At 46.2% G+C, this 17,629-nt stretch overlaps 1 protein-coding gene across 1 annotated transcript in view; it reads right to left on the bottom strand.

The window, feature by feature from the left end:
* Positions 1-17,629, bottom strand: part of TGFB1 (transforming growth factor beta 1) — a 70,029-nt gene that overhangs the window by 20,345 nt on the left and 32,055 nt on the right. The gene's annotated exons all lie outside the window — the stretch shown is intronic.

Consider the following 17,629-nt stretch of genomic DNA (forward strand, 5'->3'; position numbering starts at 1 on the left):
GGCAGGTTTGTCTTGTTTAAAAGCAGGCTGATGGGCCGCCCAGGACTGTTTTGTCTTGGGCTGTGTGGTTTTGGTAGCACGAGACTGTCTCGGGTATGCCTAACCTTTTGCTTTCCCATGAGGCCGAAAGGAACTAACAGTGGTACCTTTTGCCCTCTGTGCAGAGGGAGTAGGATGGGTTACGGCCGTTAGGTCGACACAACCTAGGTCGACATTCATTAGGTCGACCACTGAAGGTCGACAATGCCATTAGGTTGACATGGCCATTAGGTCACCACAGGGCCGGTGCTAGGGTGTTCGGCGCCCCCCTGCAAACTATAAATTTGCGCCCTCCCATAATCCTTTGGCGCGTGCCGGGAAAAGGTGTGTGGTCTCACAAGTAAGGGGCATGGCCACACAGTAGTACCCCCATTTAAAATTACGCCAAAATGTAGCACAATCTTATTTATCTTATACGTAATGCCCCACCCGTAGTAGTAGCGTCCTTATACGTAATGCCCCACCCGTAGTAGTAGCGTCCTTATGCATAATGCCCCCCCCCAGTAGTATTAGCGTCCTTATACATAATGCCTCCCCAGTAGTAGTAGCGTCCTTATGCATAATGCCCCCCCCCCAGTAGTAGTAGCGTCCTTATACGTAATGCCCCACCCGTAGTAGTAGCGTCCTTATGCATAATGCCCCCCCAGTAGTATTAGCGTCCTTATACATAATGCCTCCCCCGTAGTAGTAGCGTCCTTATGCATAATGCCCCCCCCCCAGTAGTATTAGCGTCCTTATACATAATGCCTCCCCAGTAGTAGTAGTAGCGTCCTTATACGTAGTGCACTCCAAGTCATAGTAGCGTCCTTATGCATAATGCCCCCCCCCAGTAGTAGTAGCGTCCTTATACGTAATGCCCCACCCGTAGTAGTAGCGTCCTTATGCATAATGCCCCCCCCCAGTAGTATTAGCGTCCTTATACATAATGCCTCCCCAGTAGTAGTAGCGTCCTTATGCATAATGCCCCCCCCAGTAGTATTAGCGTCCTTATACATAATGCCTCCCCAGTAGTAGTAGCGTCCTTATACGTAGTGCACTCCAAGTCATAGTAGCGTCCTTATACATAATGCCCCTTCCAGTAGTAGTAGCGTCCTTATACGTAATGCCCCCCCAGTAGTAGTATCGTCCTTATATGTAATGCCCCCCCCAGTAGTAGTAGTAGTAGCGTCCTTATACATAATGCCCCCCCCCAGTTGTAGTAGCGTCCTTATATGTAATGCCCCCGCAGTAGTAGCAGCATCCTTATACGTAATGCCCCCCGCCCCCAGTTGTAGTAGCGCCCTTATACGTAGTGCACTCCAAGTAGTAGTAGCGTCCTTATACATAATGCCCCTTCCAGTAGTAGTAGCGTCCTTACACGTAATGGCCCCCCCCAGTAGTAGTAGCGTCCTTATACGTAATGCCCCCCCAGTTGTAGTAGCGTCCTTATACGTAGTGCACTCCAAGTAGTAGTAGCGTCCTTATACATAGTGCACCCCCAGTAGTAGTAGCGTCCTTATATGTAATGCCCCCCAACCAGTAGTAGTAGTAGCGTCCTTACACGTAATGCCCCCCCAGTAGTAGTAGCGTCCTTACACGTAATGGCCCCCCCAGTAGTAGTAGCGTCCTTACATGTGATGCCCCCCCAGTAGTAGTAGAGTCGTTATACGTAATGCCCCCCAGTAGTAGTAGCGTCATTATATGTAATGCTCCCCCTGTAGTTGCGTCCTTACATGTAATGCACCCCCCCAGTAATAGCGTCCATAAAACGTGTGCGCACACACACAATTCACACACATAGACACACACATACATACACACACACCCACCATATATACACACACACATTTCTCTGTCACCCTCCACTTACCTAAGCCACTGTCTCCCTCAGTACAGCACTGCAGCAGCCTGGTCCGTGTAGCTCCGCCCCTTCTGTCCCGTTTAGCTCCGCCCATTCCGGTCCATGTAGCTCCGCCCCCTCTTTTGATACTTACCGAGCCATTGACACACAGGTGAGGGGCGGGGGGGAGTGGGCTTTTCATGCTGCCAGCGCTGCACAGCAGCTGGCAGCAGCAGCAGCACGGGTGTCAGGACGGCGCAGCGCAGGGAAGGAATGCAGAGCAGGGGGAGCGCCTCTTCCTCCCAGCGCCTCCCTGCACTGCATCCCTTCGCTGAGCGGGTAGCGCCGGGCCTGGGTCACCATGTACTAGGTCGACAGGTCAAAAGATCGATATGAGGTTTGTTTGTTTTTAAAAAACAAAAAAATTTTTTGGATTTTTTCATACTTAACGATCCACGTGGACTATGATTGGAACGGTAATTCGTGCCGAGCAAAGCGGTAGCGGAGCGAGGCACCTTGCCCGAAGCATAGCGAGTGAAGCGAGCCATGCGAGGGGACACGGTGCAGAAATTTTGGTTCCCCGTCACTTTACGCAGAAAATTACACCAAAAACAGTCTAAAACCTGATGTCGACCTTTTGACCTGTCGACATAGTACATGTCGACCTAATGCATGTCGATCTCATGGCAATGTCGACCTTCAGTGGTCGACCTAATGAGTGTCGACTTAAGCTAGGTCAACCCAACGACCCATACCCAGTAGGATTTGTGAGAAATGCAGTTTTAGCAGCCGCTAAATCAGACACGATTTTATTTAGGTTTTCCCCAAACAAGGGGGGTCATTCCAAGTTGATCGTAGCTGTGCTAAATTTAGCACAGCTATGATCATCTTCCCTGACATGCGTGGGGACGCCCAGCACAGGGCTAGTCCGCCCCGCATGTCAGTGCCGCCCCCCGCACAAGTACAAAAGCATCGCACAGCGGCCATGCTTTTGTATTTCAGGAGTTACTCCCGGCCAGCGCAGCTCCTGCGACTGGCTGGGAGTAGTTTGTCGCTGCCACTGGCCGCAGCGGCTGCGTGGGACGTCACGCAGCCGCCGCGGCCCGCCCCCCCAACGGTCTGGCCACGACTGCGTTGGCCAGACCGCGCCTCCTAAACGGCATATTAACGCCGCCGTTCAGCCCCCTCCCGCCCAGCGACCGCCTCTGTCTCAGAGGCGATCGCTAAGCAGCGACGACTGCCATGCGCCGGCGCACTGAGGTGCCGGCGCATGCGCGGTTTCGACCCGATCGCTGCGCTGCGACAAACTGCAGCGAGCGATCGGGTCGGAATGACCCCCCAAGATGTCTCCCTTAAAAGGGAGTACCTCCAAGGTCTTTTTGGAGTCCAGGTCCACCTTCCATGACCTCAACCACAGAATATGGCGAGCCAGGATAGATGTAGTTGACGCCTTTGCTGCCAACACACCGGCCTCAGAGGACGCCTTTTGAATATAATAAGAGGTGGTGGTCAGATATATCCTCAGGCAGCTCTTCCTCTAATGCCTGAACCCATGCTTCAATACCTTTAGCAGCCCAGGAGGCAGCAATAGTGGGTCTATGTACAGCACCTGTTAGGGAGTAAATAGATTTCAGGCATCCCTCCACACGCTTATCTGTCGGTTCCTTTAGTGAGTTAACAGTAGTGACAGGCAGAGTAGAAGATACCACCAGATGGGTGACATGGGAATCCACCGGCGGTGGATTTTCCCACTTGTTACATAACTCTGCAGGGAGAGGATATCGAGCTAAGGCCTGATTAGATAGGGGAATTTTTTCCCTGGCTCAGACCAGGGTTCTCAGCGTATGTCCACTAAATGGCCAGAATGTGGTAATAGATTTTTAGTTACCTACTGACGTTTAAACTTGTCAGGTTTCTTAGACACCGCAGTGGAATCCTCATCATCATCAGATATTTAGAGGAACTGTCTAACAACAACTACCAAGTCAGGGACATCCACCTGTAAAGAAGATTCCTCGTCAGAAGAATCTGATTCAGTGTCTGACAGGACAGTTAGTTCCCCATCCTCATAAGAAGAAACTTCTGAGAGATGCGTGGATTGTGAGGAAGTAGCAGCCCGCTTGGATGACCCAGGGGCACGAGTGTGACCTATAGCAGATTTATGTCTAACCAAAGATTGGTTTAATTGCTGCAACTGGTTAGACAAATTATCCACCCAAGGCGGATTAACCATAGGGACAATTTGTGGCTGTAGTGGCACAGGTGATCCCATAGTAGGCGTAAGGTGGTCCACCAGAATACCAAACAGAGTTGAGAACTTAGCCCAGGGTGGCTCCTGATTGGTTGCAGAAGCTGCGGACTGATTGGGAGAGGTATTGCACACATTACACAAACCACATGTAAAACTTCCCCCTCAAGTAAATCCTTGGTGCATGCCCTGCATGATGCGGGAGCGTCCCTAGATTTACTGCCCTTTTTGTTAGACATTTTCAGTGAATGCAACAATAGAGCGTATGAGTATGATAAAGCCAGAGTACACTACCTGCGAATAAATCCGGTATTATGTGACTGAGTCCCCAATACACAACACCTGCAAATAAATCCGGTATTATGTGACTGAGTCCCCAATACACAACACCTGCGAATAAATCCGGTATTATGTGACTGAGTCCCCCAGTACACAACACCTGCGAATAAATCCGGTAGTAGGTGACTGAGTACACAGTATAATACGTATAATCGGTAAATACTGTGTCACACTATATAATTGACCCTGACGCACCAAGTCCCCTAGGGTACAGAATATAGTGATAGATGTATCTGTGAAACACTGAAAGTGAAATCCACACAGCAGATACAGGCACACACAGTCATAGTGACAATGCAGATAATTATTAGTCATGACAATAAGACTAGCATACAATACTATATCAGTATATATATATATATATATATATATAAAACACAGCGCGGTCCTTGACCGGAGGTATATATCAGAATACTCGTACAATATATTCTGTAACAGGTACACTTGTTCTTAACTAACACTGTCTGTATAAAGACATGTAGAATACTTAAGTGTTTGTAAAGTCACAGTGCTGTAGACAGGCGGCTTTACAAGTGAGACCTTGCCCTGCAGTCCCGGAGACCAGTCGCAGCTATACCTAAGATGGCGCCCAGCGTCTCAGTCAGGGAGTGAGGGAGAGTGAGGGAGAGTGTGGGGGGGGAGGAGGAATCTGCTCAGATATGTTGCCCTGGGCCAGGGGAGGGGCTACAGGTCAAGCGCCGGCTCCCCTATGCTGGTCCTCACCGCCTGGTCCGACAGAGTTTTATTAAACTGGGTGTTAGTACACCTGACCTGTACTCCTATGCCCTGGCAGATATAGTGGGGTCCCTGTGCGCAACAGTGTCCACGCCAGCGTCGCAATCCGTCTCCCTACACTGCGAACAGAACGTGATTTAGTAGCGGGTCCTGCCTGGGGAACCCTCTTACTTCCTCCCCATAACAGCCACGCGAACCAGGATAGCATCTGCGACCGTGTGCCTAAAACCGGAGCGTCTCCGCCGCAGGTACCCGGGAACTGAGCCGCGGGAGTATGCAACGCCGCTTGGGAGGTGATGGAGTCGCAGTGCTGAATGTCACTGTGACATATAACAGTGCTGCGGCCCTTGAAGTCTTCTTAAAAAGCTTTTTTCAGGACTGACCAGCGCAGATTCCCTGTTGACTAATCTGGCACCAACTCGAAACTGAACTCACAGTGCCTGGAGGTGGGGTTATAGAGGAGGCCCCAATGCATCCTGGGACAACTAAAGCTTTAACCTGTTGGTGCCTGGATCAAGATCCATCTCTACACCCTGATGTATTCCCTGTGGAACACAGTGTGCCCTGCTGCAGAAATGCAGTTTTCAGAGGATTCTCCTTTCAAACACAGGGCCAAATGTAACAGAGCGAGTTTCAGAAAGTGAGAGATTTGGTAAGGTTTTTGAGATTTCAGTTTTTTCTAAAGTGGCAATCATTTACACTGCAAAACCAGGTTGATCTTGCTGAGTAAATGATTGCCACTTTAAAAAAACACTGCAAATGCAAACCCCCTTACCACATCTCTCACTTTCTGAAACTCTCACTCTATTACATTTGGCCCACTGTCTTGTGAGACTGGCTGTCCCTTTCTGTTCTCACCCTTTTCGCCTGCTGCTCCTTTCGTGTATCGTGGTGACATTGGGCCTGATTCAAATTTGTAAGTAAAGCAAAAAACGAAAGTAACGTTATCATACCTCCCAACACTGTATATGGCCGAGTCAGGACTCCTGTGTGCACGCGCAAAAAGGTGGTGTTGTTTTTGCAAAAGGGGGTGGTTAAATTAAAATTGCTGCTATCGCAAACCACGCCCCCATTCTTATTATTGTGGGGGGATGCCCAGGTCTCTGTGAGCTGCTAGCCATGCCCCCAGTATCTCTGTCTCCCGTGAATAGACGTTGTGCATATGCAAGTGACAGGTAGCCTCTCACCCCCCCCCCCCCCCCCCCCCCCAGTGGGACAATGGGATAGTCCCAATTAAACATGACTGTCCAGCGAAAATCTGGACATTTGGGGGTATGACTTTGTGCCTGGAACAAACCATGATGCACTGCAAGAGGAGCAAATACATTAATATTTTTTCTGTGCAGAGTAAAAACTGTCTGCTTCTGCATGTAACCCATAAATGTTAGACAGCTTTATTGTTACACTGCAATTTAGATTTCAGCTTGAACTCACCCCATCCAAATCTACTCTCTCTGCACATGTTACATCTGCCCCACCTGCAGTGCAACATGGTTTTGCCCAGTTGCTTGCTTTTTTTTTGCTTTGCTTGCAAATCAGATTTATGCCTAGTATGCAAAAAAATGGTTGTAAACCTACTGAGGTTTTGGCCGTGCCCACAGTCGTGGAATCTAAAAAAAAAAAAAAAAGAAAAAGATGACAGCCGTCCAATGCACATTTGCAGTCCAATCCTCTCTCAGATAAATATATATTTTTTCTGGTTGCTATGGTGTTTTACTGTAGCAAATCCAGCAGTAATTCACCTCTGCGACTATGGACAGTCAGTGCGCTATGGATTTACGTACAGGGCAAAATCTGGATATTTGGCACTTGAGTCAAATATCGCAATCTATATCCGTCAACATCTTATGATTCCTTACTGAATTCAGGGGTCTGTTCATGAAGCATTGAATTTGAAAAGAGTGGAGAAGTGAGCCTGTGGAGAAGTTGCCCATGGCAACCAATCAACTACTCCGTACAATTGTATAGTATGCAAATTCTAGATGTTACTTCAATGCTGGTTGGTTGCCATGGGCAACTTTTCCACTGGCTCACTTCTCCACACTTTTCACTGCTTCATGAATAGACACCATACACTGACTGGTGCCAGCATACCTTTTTGGCTGATGTAAGTGTGGTACCCACGTTTGGGGATACCCCTAGTACCCCCCTCATGACTCTAATTGCGGCCAGTGCTGCCTAAGGACCCCCCTTCTTACGTTATTGGCACTGATAGGGTTAAAACTCCCTACCTGGTTCCTGTTGACAAGTAGGGCACTGGGACCCAGGACAGCCCGCCGGACACAGGAGAGTGGGAATATCTGGAGCCCCAGGGATTGGAGGAAATGGAAGGCGCCAAGGAAGGGGGAGGAGAGGTATTAAAAGAGGAGGAGTGACTGCCGTGTGGGGACCTGAAGCGGCCGCGGGGAGCGGAGAAGAAGAGAGCCGCTGCTGGAGAGAGAGAGCCGCACGTGAGGTGGAAGCCGCCGCAGAGAAGAAACAAGAGCCGCCAGCCGCAGCAGGAAGGACAGAGAGCAGACACTCACCACAGCCGCCGCGGAGGGAGGAAAGAGCTGCCAGCCGCAGCAGGGGGAGCAGAGAGCAGTCACCCGCCAGCCGCCGCCAGGGGTCCGGAGCAGCGGGGAGAGGACGCGGCCAGCCGAAAAAGCAACGCCGGCTGCCGCTAAACGTAAAAAGGGGGGAGCGGACATGGTGTCCGAGGCTGCTGTACAAGAGCCGCGACGGGTGCGGACAGGAAGCACCGTCGCGCAGGCAAGCCAGGAGATGCTGCTGCAACCTAATGGAAGGAGACAACCAACAGGGGCATCCACTCCTGTAACAGGTACCGAGTTACTTTTACCCCTGAAAACCTATACATAGTGGGGTCCAACTGTAATGAAGTATATAGGGTAAAAAGGGGGACGCCCCTACCCAGAGACACTGCAGTCTACAAAAAGCTCCCCTCAGGCCCAGCTATACCTGACCCTTACAGTGACACCCTGCATGAGTTGGTTCTATGTGATCTCCTGCAAAAGTCAGAACTTGTGTATAAAGCCACCAGTGTGCACGGCGTGCCGTCTGCCTGGAACGATATCTTGCTTAGAGTAGTGCGACTCTCATTGACTTATCTTTCCGTGGATACAAACACGGTCACCAACAATTAGTCATTGCTGCTGTGTTGTATTACTTTCTACAAATACTTACCCTACGTCCACCGACGTCTCTTCCGGAGTTCACTGTTAGAGTGCAAATACTTCTGCTAAAGGGACACTGACAGCAAACGTCCACTGGGGGGCAGGAACTGAACATTAGTACCCAGCGTACAACGCCATTTTGTGGACAGTTTAGGAGGTGCTCCCACATTACTGCCAGGATATTCCTTACCCTAAGATTAAGTTACCTTCCAAATGATTGTTCTTGCACGTGATATATTTGATGGTTTGATCCAGTCATAGTTATACTTTTGAGATATCTAATCTGTGAACCCTGTTATAGACAGGGAAAGAAGCAGGGTATTGTGAAGATGTTCAACCTATGCAATTTCTCCAAATGAGAATTGAGTTATAGCGGTGACTGATATTTTCAGTGCAATAAATGGTTGTCACCGTCTCTATGTGTAGTGGTCCTTGAGCATACTGTGTTTGGGTTGTCCTTCCGGGGTTCTCCTGGTCCTTCTGCCCCAGCCTCACAGGTGATGGGAAGAATAGTCGCTGGCCTCGACATCGTTGAAGGTTGGATACGGCCGACCCCGAAAACAACAGAGCTTCAGGTACGAACCCACTTTATAGCGATATTACATATGCAACAATTGAAGACTCTTTTAGATCTTATTGGCCACAACTTGATATCATAGTTACCTACTTTGCTGTCTCCTCCTCCGGGAGGAGGCAGCGTTGTAGGTGTATGGGGGGCGTGGCCGGCACAGGATAGGCGGTCTGGGGGCGTGGCCTGCAGCAGGATGGGCGGTCCGGGGGCGTAACATCAGGGTCGCGTCATCGTGACTCCGCCCCCCGCTGTGCTGTGCCGATAAACGAGCCGCTGCATAGCGGGGGGCGGAGCTACGATGACGCGATTCAGCGCGAATCGCGTCATCGGACCCCCTTGGGCCGCCCGCTTGTTCTCTGCTGCGGGCGGCCGAGGGGGAAAGCGGGAGGCTTGCCCACCTTTCCGGGGGGCCGGGAGGGTCACCCGATTTTCGGGAGCCTCCCGGCCATTCCGGGAGGGTAGGCAAGTATGCTTGATATATATATGGGCACATTGACTAAATTAAGAGGAGTCCCAAGGTAACTGACTGTTTTTCAAGCCCTTGTATACACATCTGTGCACACTGATTGAAATCAATTTTTTTAATTTTTTTTTCATTATGTAACTTTATGGCGCATTTATCTGCCAGCTGTATTACAAGCTGCTGGCCTACTTTATATCAAAGTCCAACTTACTCCCTCTTTAGGATGACCTCCTTTATTCACTGAGGGCTCTCATTCTCCTACAATACTGCTCTGCTTATCTTCACACATACATACCCTGATATTCTCAGGTTTCAGTGCTTTGTTATTGAATGTGGCTCAGAAGAACAATGGGGGTAATTCCAAGTTGATCGCAGCAGGATTCTTGTTAGCAATTGGGCAAAACCATGTGCACTGCAGGGGGGGCAGATATAACATGTGCAGAGAGAGTTAGATTTGGGTGTGGTGAGTTCAATCTGTAATCTAAATTGCAGTGTAAAAATAAAGCAGACAGTATTTACCCTGCACAGAAACAAAATAACCCACCCAAATCTAACTTTCTCTGCACATGTTATATCTGCCTCCCGTGCAGTGCACATGGTTTTGCCCAACTGCTAAAAAATTTCCTGCTGCGATCAACTTGGAATTACCCCCAATATCCTAACAGCAATAACTACAGCTGCAGACTTAAACTTTAATGGCTCAGCAGATCTGTGCTCACTTCCATCCTGTCCATTCAGGTGTGGGAACAGAGAAGCCCTACACAGAGCCGGCCCTAGCCAATTTGATGCCCTAGGCAAAATTTTGTTTGGTGCCCCCTAGCTCCGCCGCTAGTTCTGCATCTGACGCAGCAACGCTCAGGTAGTGGGGCCCACCGGGGGGTTACCCTGTGGGCCAGTTCAACTCTGCACAATGCCACACAGTAATGACCGTAATACATATCATTCCACACAGTAAAGGAACCTTACACATATGCCCCACATTAGTAATGCCCATAATACACATAATGCCACACAGTAATGCACCTTACACATATGCCCCACATTAGTAATGCCCATAATACACATATACTGCCACAGATACTGCCACACTTGCTGGTTATACAAAAAGACCAGTATCAAACATGTAGAAACTGTCCATTCTCTTCACTATTCAGTGTGTTTGCTGGTGTCTGTTACTGCATGCCCTTTACTTTATACTGTGGGAGTGATATCCTCTGCCCTCCAGTCTGATGTGTCTGAAAGTCATGCTGCACTGATGTTTCATATACAAAAGCACAACGCAACTTACTGACCACGTTACAGTGCTGGGTGGCAGGGGAATTTTACGGCATGGACTGACTAGGAAATAAAGTGTGGGGAGAACATTGCCCATGTTATGTCCCTGCAGACACCTGGGAATTGCACAGGGATAAGGGACACAGGATAACAGGGTCCCCCTCCCCTATGTGCACAAGCAGTATAGGTGATGTCAGATTTCTGTGAAGCAGTCTTCCAAAATACACATGTGTTATAGAAGCCATCCAGTAATAACCTTATATAGTCAGTGAAAATGTCACAGGTCCAGGAATTGCATTTACTTGGCTTCTGCTGTCTGTCTGAGGTCTCACAAGTCAGGGGCATTCAAGCATGTCAGAGGAAGTTTAAGGCACAGTGTGCATTTTTTTTGACAAATGTAAACAGCAGTGTATACAGCAGTGTATACAAGTGCGGACTGTCCCTCCCAGCATGAGATACTGCAGGGACATGCTTGGATGCCCCTAGACATGCTTGGATGCCCTAGGCAAATGCCTAGCCTGCCTATAGCTAAGGCCGGCTCTGGCCCTACACTTGGAAACACAGAGTGTAAGCAAATTCTCATTGGCCAAGCAGTGAAAAGTTAAGCTCTTCATAATTCTCTAGTTACAGCTGAACATTGGTTATGTTACATATCATTTAACATATAATAATGAAGTTATTAAACAGATCTGCAGCTATTAGGTTAATTGTTCTGACCCTGTTTTTACTGCAAGGGTATTATTGGCATAGAAAAACAAAGGGGGGTTTCCAGTTGCCCAAAAATCATGACCACAATAGCTACAGTAGAGCGGAGGCCACAACTTGCAGTATAAGGGATGGAACTGAACTGCTGCACATGCCGGTTGACAGCAGCTATTCATAGAAACACAGACTTGGACGGCAGATAAGAACCACTTGGCTCATCTAGTCTGCCCCTTTTATTTTTACCATATTTTTATCTCAAACCTTGTTTGATCCTTATTTCTTTGTAAGGATATCTTTATGTCTATCCCATGCGTGTTTAAATTTCTCTACTATCTTAGCCTCTACCACCTCTGATGGGAGGCTATTCCACTTGTCCACTACCCTTTCTGAGAAGTAATTTTTCCTCATATTTCTCCTGAACGTCCCCCCCTCCAGTCTCAGTGCATGTCCTCGTGTCCTATTGCTTCTCTTCATTTAGAGAATGTTTCTCTCCTGGACTTTGTTAAAACCCTTGATATATTGAAAGTTTCTCTCATGTCCCCCCTTTCCCATCTGCTCCAAACTATACATATTGAGATTTCTTAGTCTTTCTGGGTATGTTTTGTGATGTAGGCCATGCACCATTTTAGTTGCCCTTCTTTGTATAGTCTCTAATGTATTAATATCCTTTTGAAGATATGGCCTCCAGAATTGAACACAGTATTCCAGATGAGGCCGTACCAATGACCTATACAGTGGCATTATTACTTCTTTCTTTCTGCTGCTGATTCCTCTCCCAATGCAGCCAAGCATCTGACTAGCCTTCCTCATTGCTTTGTTACATTGCCTACCTGCCTTTAAGTCACCTGAAATAGTGACTACTAGATCCCTTTCCTCCTCAGTAGTTTCCAGTATAGTGCCATTAATACTATATTTAGCCTTTGCATTTTTGAGACCCAAGTGCATGATTTTGCATATTTTAGCGTTAAACTGTAATTGCCACACTCTTGACCATTCCTCTAGTCTACCTAGATCCTCAATCATTTGTTTTACCCCACCTGGTGTGTCTACTCTGTTGCATACCTTTGTGTCATCTGCAAAAAGGCATACTTTCCCTTTAATGCCATCTGCAATGTCACTTATAAAGATATTAAAAAGCAATGGTCCAAGTACATACAGATCCCTGGGGTACTTCACTGGTAACATTTCCCTCCTGTGAATGCACTCCATTTACCACAACTCTCTGTTTTCTATCCTGCAACCAAAATCTTATCCTTTCAATAATCCTAATATCCAATCCCAAGCTTTCAAGTTTATTTAGCAGTCTGCGATGTGGAACAGTGTCAAAAGCCTTACTAAAGTCTAGATAAGCTATATCCACAGCTCCACCTTTATCCATCACTTTAGTCACTCAGTCAAAAAAGTCAATAAGATTTGTTTGACATGATCTCCCCCCAGTGAATCATGCTGTTTGGGATCCTGTAAATTGCTGGATTTGAGATAGTCTACAACTCTTTCTTTTAAGAGTGTTTCCATCAATTTCCCTACTACTGATGTAAGACTCACTGGTCTGTACCTGTTTGCCTCTTCCTTGCTTCCACTTTTGTGCAGTGGGACTACGTTCGCTCTTTTCCAGTCCTCTGGAATTACTCCTGTAGCTAATTACTGGTTGCTTAATTCTGTCAATGATGCTACCAGCACCTCTTTAAGTTCTTTTAGTATCCTTGGATGTATCCCATCTGGCCCCATAGATTTGTCCACATTCAGCTTTGAGAGTTCTGTTAGGACCTTCTCCTCTGTAAATGTACTTGTTTCATTTTCCTGAATATCCCTACAACTTAACTCTAACCCCTTCCCCTGTCTTTCAGTAGTGAATACTGAGCAAAAATAATGATTAAGATGATCTGCTATTACATTGTCTCCCTCAACAAGACTCCCAGTGTCTGTCTTTAGTTTTATTATTCCGCCTTTTATTTTTCTCCTTTCGCTTATATACCTAAAAAAAAAGTTTTGCCTCCTTTATCCACTGACTGGGCCATTTTCTCCTCAGCTTGTGCCTTTGCACATCTGATTACCTTTTTAGTCTCCTTCTGTCTAACAAGATATATCTCTTTGTCTTCATTATTTTGTGTCTGCTTATATTTCCTAGAAGCCATCTTTTTTGCTTTCACAATATTTGCTACTTCTTTCGCAAACCACACTGGCTTCCTTTTCCTTGTGTTTTTCCTAACACTTTTGATACAAAGGTCTGTTGACTTTAATATTGCACTTTTTAATGTTTCCCACCTCTCCTGCACTGCTTCCAAGTTCCTCCACATTGCCAAAGAATCGCTTGCACATTTTCCCATCCCTACAAACTCAGCCTTCTTAAAATCCAACACCTTTGTTTTTGTATGGGATAAGTCAGTCTCTGTCTTAATGATGAACCATACTGCTTGATGATCACTGGATCCCAGGTTTTCACCCACTTTTACATCCGATATTCTGTCTCCATTTGTAAGTATTAGGTCTAATATTGCGTCTTTCCGAGTGGGCTCACTCACCAATTGGTGGAGTGATGTTCCCTGAAGGGAATTTAAAATGTCCCTACTTCTAGTGGAACTAGCAACAGATACCTCACAGTTTACATCAGGAAGATTAAAGTCTGTCATGATTATTACCTCTCCTTTTAATGCCGTTTTAGTTATGTCCTGCAATAGGTTCTTGTCCAGTTCCTCTTCTTGACCTAGTGGCCCGTATATCACGCCAATACGAATAATCAACTTCTCCCGTTTCTATGGTCAGCAAAAGGCTTCAGTTTTTTCTTCAATACTTTGTATTATTATGCTTTTTTTTTTTTACATACATTGATACCCTTACTCCGGTTTTTCCAATTCTGTCCTTCCTAAATAAAGTATATCCCTGTATAGCTATGTCCCAGTCATGATTTTCATTGCACCATGACTCTGTAATTTCCACAATATCTAGATCATCCCTTGTCATTATTGCAATTAGTTCTGGGATTTTATTTCCTAAGCTCCTAGCATTTGCACACATAGCTTTTAGAGTTTTGTTTGTGCTTTTACTTTTCCTAGCTATGTTCTTCTCTCTGCCTATATTTATTTGGTTTTGATCTGAATTATCTTCTGTTGCTGTGGATGTGCTTCCTATTCCCTTTGCCTACAGAAACAATAGCTCTGTGTTGGGGGTGCAGATTGCTTTATTCCTATTTGTTTCACTGCCCCCTCTGTTAGTTTAAATCGTTGTTGATGAAGCATCCAAACTGTTTAGTTAGTATTCTTGTTCCCCTTCAAGATGGGTGAAGGCCGTCACTTTTGTATAAGCTCCTGTCTTGCCAGATGGTGTGACTATGGCCTATAAATCCAAATCTCTCCTCATTGCACCATGTCCTTAGCCAAACATTGAAGTTTCTGATGCAATGAGTTCTGTCTTCCCCTCTGTGTACTGGCAATACTTCTGAAAAAGTTTCAGCGGTCGCCACCTGCTTCAGAGCAGTCCCTAACTTCCTAAATTCATCTTTTATGGCCATGAGTTCAGCATTCGCCAGGTCATTTGTCCCTAGGTGGACAATGACATCCCCCTCCCCATCTTTTCTTGCTGCCTTCACAATTCTTAGCATGCGCTCTTCATCCCTTGGAGCTGTGGCTCCAGGTAAGCACCTTACTTGTTTCTCTACTTCATTTGCATTTCCCAGATGTATTCCTCTAATAATGGAATCTCCCAAGAGAAGTGCAGTCCTTTTTGGAGATGCAATTTTCCTGTTCCTTTTCCTGTTCCTATAGATAGTAGAGATGAGCGGGTTCGGTTCCTCTGAATCCGAACCCGCCCGAACTTCAGGTTTTTTTACACGGGTCCGAGCAGGCTCGGATCTTCCCGCCTTGCTCGGCTAACCCGAGCGCGCCCGAACGTCATCATCACGCTGTCGGATTCTCGCGAGGCTCGGATTCTATCGCGAGACTCGGATTCTATATAAGGAGCCGTGCGTCGCCGCCATTTTCACACGTGCATTGAGAGTCATAGGGAGAGGACGTGGCTGGCGTCCTCTCCGTTTAGAGAAGAGAGAGACACAGTATTTTGGGGAGCATTATTAGGAGGAGTACTACTATACTGTATACTACTATACTACTTGCTGAAGTGATATTTATAGATTAGATAGTGTGACTGTAAGTGTATTATCTGACTTGTGGGGGAGACACTGACAGTGGGGAGCAGTTAGAGTCTGAGAGCAGGACTCAGGAGTACATATAACGTACAGTGCACACTTTTGCTGCCAGAGTCAGTGCCACACTGCCATTGTTGTGACCACACTGACCACCAGTATAATAATATATTTTGTGATTGTCTGCTTAGGCCTCGGAGTACTAGTTGCAAGTTGCAACGTGACCTGAAGTGAACCAGTTTAATATATATATATATATATATATATATATAATTGTATATAATATATATATATATATAATATTGTATACCACCTACCCGTGGTTTTTTTTTTTTCATTCTTCTTTATACATACTACTATAGTAGCTTACTGTAGCAGTCTGCGGTGCTGTGCTGACCTGACAGTGTCCAGCAGGTCCGTCATCAGTCATTACATAATAAATATATATAGTACCTGTCCGGCTGCAGTACTAGTGATATTATATTGATTTCATCTCATTATCAATAATTTATCATCCAGTCTAGACTCTATATTAGCAGCAGACACAGTACGTTAGTCCACGGCTGTAGCTACCTCTGTGTCGGCACTCGGCAGTCCATCCATAATTGTATACCACCTACCCGTGGTTTTTTTTTTTTTCTTCTTTGTACATACTACTATAGTATAGTAGCTTACTGTAGCAGTCTGCGGTGCTGCTGAGCTGACAGTGTCCAGCAGGTCCGTCATCAGTCATCATTACCTAATAAATATATTATCTACCTGTCCGGCTGCAGTACTAGTGATATTATATATACATACATATATATATTGATTTCATCTCATTATCAATCATCCAGTCTATATTAGCAGCAGACACAGTACGTTAGTCCACGGCTGTAGCTACCTCTGTGTCGGCACTCGGCAGTCCATCCATAATTGTATACCACCTACCCGTGGTTTTTTTTTTCTTTCTTCTTTGTACATACTACTATAGTATAGTAGCTTACTGTAGCAGTCTGCGGTGCTGCTGAGCTGACAGTGTCCAGCAGGTCCGTCATCAGTCATCATTACCTAATAAATATATTATCTACCTGTCCGGCTGCAGTACTAGTGATATTATATATACATACATATATATATATATTGATTTCATCTCATTATCAATCATCCAGTCTATATTAGCAGCAGACACAGTACGTTAGTCCACGGCTGTAGCTACCTCTGTGTCGGCACTCGGCAGTCCATCCATAATTGTATACCACCTACCCGTGGTTTTTTTTTCTTCTTTCTTCTTTGTACATACTACTATAGTATAGTAGCTTACTGTAGCAGTCTGCGGTGCTGCTGAGCTGACAGTGTCCAGCAGGTCCGTCATCAGTCATCATTACCTAATAAATATATTATCTACCTGTCCGGCTGCAGTACTAGTGATATTATATATACATACATATATATATATTGATTTCATCTCATTATCATCCAGTCTATATTAGCAGCAGACACAGTACGGTAGTCCACGGCTGTAGCTACCTCTGTGTCGGCACTCGGCAGTCCATCCATAATTGTATACCACCTACCCGTGTTTTTTTTTTTCTTTCTTCTTTGTACATACTACTATAGTATAGTAGCTTACTGTAGCAGTCTGCGGTGCTGCTGAGCTGACAGTGTCCAGCAGGTCCGTCATCAGTCATCATTACCTAATAAATATATTATCTACCTGTCCGGCTGCAGTACTAGTGATATTATATATACATACATATATATATATATTGATTTCATCTCATTATCATCCAGTCTATATTAGCAGCAGACACAGTACGGTAGTCCACGGCTGTAGCTACCTCTGTGTCGGCACTCGGCAGTCCATCCATAAGTATACTAGTATCCATCCATCTCCATTGTTTACCTGAGGTGCCTTTTAGTTGTGCCTATTAAAATATGGAGAACAAAAAATAAGAATTTACTCACCGGTAATTCTATTTCTCGTAGTCCGTAGTGGATGCTGGGAACTCCGTAAGGACCATGGGGAATAGCGGGCTCCGAAGGAGGCTGGGCACTCTAGAAAGATCTTAGACTACCTGGTGTGCACTGGCTCCTCCCACTATGACCCTCCTCCAAGCCTCAGTTAGGTACTGTGCCCGGACG

The sequence above is a fragment of the Pseudophryne corroboree genome, chromosome 8 (genome assembly GCF_028390025.1).
Source record: "Pseudophryne corroboree isolate aPseCor3 chromosome 8, aPseCor3.hap2, whole genome shotgun sequence".
In the NCBI taxonomy this organism is placed as follows: domain Eukaryota; kingdom Metazoa; phylum Chordata; class Amphibia; order Anura; family Myobatrachidae; genus Pseudophryne; species Pseudophryne corroboree.